A 4,658-nucleotide genomic window follows, 5' to 3' on the forward strand; every position below is an offset into this window, starting at 1 on the left:
AAGATAGCTGGGAGTGCTGGTAGTGTAGGGCCTGAGGAGGGAGTCTTGGATAGCCAGACAATCCTGCTGTCAGGGTGCCAATGCCTGAGATGATGGGGCGTCCAGGATTTCCAGGTTTATGGATCTTGGGTAGCAGATAGAATACCCCAGGTCGGGGTTCCAGGGGTGTCTGTGCGGATTTGTTCTTGTGCTTTTTCAGAGAGTTTCTTGAGCAAATGGTGTAGTTTCTTTTGGTAACCCGCAGTGGGATCAGAGGGTAATGGCTTGTAGAAAGTGGTGTTGGAGAGCTGCCTAGCAGCCTCTTGTTCATATTCCGACCTATTCATGATGCGACAGCACCTCCTTTGTCAGCCTTTTTGATTATGATGTCAGAGTTGTTTCTGAGCCTGTGGATGGCATTGTGTTCTGCACGGCTGAGGTTATGGGGCAAGTGATGCTGCTTTTCCATAATTTCAGCCTGTGCACGTCGGCAGAAGCACTCTATGTAGAAGTCCAGTCTGTTGTTTTGACCTTCAGGAGGAGTCCACCCAGAATCCTTCTTTTTATAGTCTTGGTAGGAAGGTCTCTGTGAGTTAGTGTGTTGTTCAGAGGTGTGTTGGAAATATTCCTTGAGTCGGAGACATCGAAAATAGGATTCTAGTCACCACAGAACTGTATCATGTTCGTGGGGGTGGAGAGGCAGAAGGAGAGGCCCCGAGATAGGACAGAGTCTTCTGCTGTGCTACGAGTATAGTTGGATAGATTAACAATATTGCTGGGGGGGTTAAGGGAACCACTGTTGTGGCCCCTTGTGGCATGTAATAGTTTAGATAGTTTTGTGTTCTTTTTCTTTTGTAGAGAAGCAAAGTGTGTGTTGTAAATGGCTTGTCTAGTTTTTGTAAAGTCCAGCCACGAGGAAGTTTGTGTGGAAGGTTGGTTTTTTATGAGAGTATCCAGTTTAGAGAGCTCATTCTTAATCTGTCCCTGTTTATTCCCCCCGCCCCCGGTTCCTCACACGTTCTTGTCAACTGCTGGAAATGGCCCACCTTGATTATCACTACAAAAGGTCTCCCCCACCCCCGCTCTCCTGCTGGTAATAGCTCACATTATCTGACCACTCTTGTTACAGTGTGTATGGTAACACCCATTGTTTCATGTTCTCTGTGTGTATAAATCTCCCCAGTGTATTTTCCACTGCATGCATCTGATGAAGTGAGCTGTAGCTCACAAAAGCTTATGCTCAAATAAATTGGTTAGTCTCTAAGGTGCCACAAGTCCTCCTTTTCTTTTTGCGGATACAGACTCACATGGCTGCTACTCTGAAATGACACATTCTTAAATGCATTACCGTTCAATGGTAACATTCAGTGGAACTACTCACAACAGTCAAGTTAAATATGTGCATGATTGCAGGCTTGTGACATTAATTTGTAAAACTATTTTGACTAAAAATGGCCTTTGTGTAGAAAAAAAAAATGTAATTCTGATCACTTTCCCCAAAGAAACAACTACAACCATTTTTAGTTTCTCTTCCTCCCTTGTTTTTTTCCTGCCTCTCCCCTCTCCTCCTCTCCCCATTTTCTTTCCATTTTGCCACTGAAAAGGGAGAGAGGAGGAGAAAGCAAAAAAAACCCTGATTTTTTTCAATTTTCAGGGGCTTTGTCAAAAAATTAGAAAAATTCAAAAATTTTGACAATTTTTTTAATGAAACATACTTACCATTTTGACTAATTCTACTCATTTGTCTACTCTAGCAGCTAACCACATGACAGATATGACACATTCGTGTTCATGATTTTCATAAATGTAATATGCAAGATTTACCTGGAATACTTGCTAAAGCACTTGGACACAGCCAGCTGACAGCCTGTAAAGATTAATTGAGCAGTGGTTACACTCAGCAATAATTAAGATGTGTATAGCAGCTCTGTGCTTAATGTTCTTTAGGTCATTTCAAATGTACTTTAAGCCTAAGAATGGTTCTTGTAATGCAAGACAGCCTGGAAGATTCAGAGTGTTTGCTTAGCTTATGCGACAGCTCTGGAACTGGTTAATAAGTACAATTTTTTATAAGGCTGTACAGCTTTGTCCATTCCAAGTTCTAAAGCGGGCTTAATTGTCAGTGTTGTTAGCAAAGAAACCTCTAATCAAGCTAATAAATACACTGCATTAGCAGTACTATGAGAGAAAAGTTACTATATAAATAGTGGAATTCAAATATACAAACCTTAAAAGATTGGTGTCAGTGCATGAGAGAGAACACTTATTGTGAGGAGCTGTTATGTCAATAGAATTATGATCTTATAAAATTTGGAAGATATTCTTATTTTAAAATAAATATAATTTATATGCAGCAAAAATATAAAAGTTAGTGACCATAACTGAATAGGATTGTTGTAGATTCCAGGCATTCATTTATATTTTCTTTTCTTCTTTTTATTTTCCCCCACCCCCTTTTCTTTTCCAAATTTATTCTTTGTGTGAAATCCTGGCCCTGCTGGTCTGTGGGGTGCTATCAGTGACTTCAGCAGGGCCAAGATTTCTCCCTTTTTCTTTTTTGCATTCCTTTTAATTCCAGTAGACTTCTTTGATCTGTATGTATTTTTCCCCACTGTGTTTCTACTGTCGTCTTATTGTTCCCCATTTTTGATGTGACGTGAGCGGGTAGTCAAAGCTCAAGGCCCTGGATGTTCCTGTTGGAAGTTGCTATTTATCAGAAACATTCAGCAAACCAATAGGGATCAGTTCTTGGTTCAGATCTGCCTGAACTTTAGCAGCTAAGGGCAGGTCTATAGTACAGAATTCAGTATAAGTACATCGCTCGGGGGTAAATAAATGGCAAAAATATACAGAACACAGGAGCAAAATATATTCCCAAGTGTTGGGAAGTGATTGCACATTTGAAGCCAGGGACCAACAGATAGTATAGTTAGAAATTTCTAGACAGGAGAACAGTGGAGGTAGATGATGGCCTGCAATAAATAAAAAATAAAATAACACAAAAAGTGTATATACCAATCTGTGAGCCAGCCATCACTTGGAACCCTTGGATTGTGTTTGATCACCCTCCTTTTCTTATCTTTTTTTCTTTCTTTCAGATTCTAATCTCTTCAGGAGTGTGACGACATCTTAGGTATTTTTGGAAAGCACCTAACACTTTATGGGCACTACTGCAGTCCACATAAATAATACTATGTGAGATACACAGCTGTTTAAGACTGGAGTGAAGTGTATAGTGGGTTGTAATATATTGTAGTGAGTGGCTAGTGTTCCTATGTACTGCTTGCTGCCTTGTATTAGATGGAATCAGAACTCTGCTCAGCTGTGTGGCACGGGACCTGTGCTGCTAATGGTAAAGGGAGATTTTGCGCAAGTGTACCCTGGAGCAGGTAATTCCAAGTTCTATCTCTGATGCTGCAGTGACTTCCCACTAAGCAGCAAAATGTGCTACTGTGAAATCTTCGGCCTTGTCTGTACTTGAAATGCTAGAGCAGCACAATGCACCGCTGTAGCACTTCAGCATAGACACTACCTATGCCAACAGGAAGGGTTCTCCTACCAGCATAGGTAATCCACCTCCTAGAGAGGTGGTAGCTAGGTTGATGGAAGAATTCTTCTGTCCATCTAGTGCTGTCTACACTGGGGGTTAGGCTGATTTAATTATGCCACTTAGGCTTTGGATTTTTCACACCCCTGACTGTGATAGTTAAAGGGCTAGTCTACACTGGCAGTGCTTTAACGTGCCTTGTGTTGTTGCGCTCCCAGCGCTCTAAAAACCTCACCTCAAGGGGAGGTGTAGCTACCAGCACTGGTGCACTGTTTACACTGGCGCTTCAGAGCGCTGAATCTTTCTGCGCTCAGGGGTGTGTTTTTTCACACCCCTGAGCAAGAAAGTTGCAATGCTGTAAATTGCCAGTGTAGACAAGTCAAAACTCACTAAATTTTCTCGTGTAGACCAGGCCTCAGGCTATGCCTACACTACCAGGACTTCTAGCAACACAGCTACAGCTGCACACCTGTGTCACTGTATTGTAGACACTTTCTACAGGGAGGGAAGGAATTTTCCATTGCTTAATCCACCTCCCAGAGTGAAGGTAGGTAGGTTGATGGAAACATTCTGGGTGTTAGGTTTACATAGGTATGGGGCTCTGCACTCTGATTTTTTGACATGCCTGTGCACTGGAGCTATGTCCACCTAACTTTTAAGTGTAGACCAAACCCTGATCCTGCCATCTGACTGTGCTGGCCGACCATGACGGGCCTGCAGAACCGAATCCTAAAGATTTCAGTGGCCTCCACGTGGACGCAGTTTGCTTGCACTGATCCGACTGCAGGCTCGTGGCTTTAGGTGGCTGTGGATCTGTTACGCACTTTATTGATAATGCAAACCACAGGCAAATCTACAGAGGAGCAGGCAGGGTAAAACCCTCTCCGGGACGCTATGGCCCATTTGGAAACAGCAGGGGCTTGGAGGGGATCCTTTTCCAGGCTTCTCCCCAGTCGATCGTGGCAGAGGACTGGAGGAGGGAGGAAGCCACGGCAGTTCCCAGCCCCACTGCAGGGCTTTGGCGCAGGCTTGGGGGGCTTGGAGCCTGCAGCTCCAAGGGGCAGGCGTGGGGTTTGTCTCCGCAGAGGGCGCTGTACGCAGCCAAGGGGACGCGCTAGCCTGACAGCCCGGC

This window comes from Chelonia mydas, chromosome 10 (assembly GCF_015237465.2).
Source record: "Chelonia mydas isolate rCheMyd1 chromosome 10, rCheMyd1.pri.v2, whole genome shotgun sequence".
Classification (NCBI taxonomy): Eukaryota; Metazoa; Chordata; order Testudines; family Cheloniidae; genus Chelonia; species Chelonia mydas.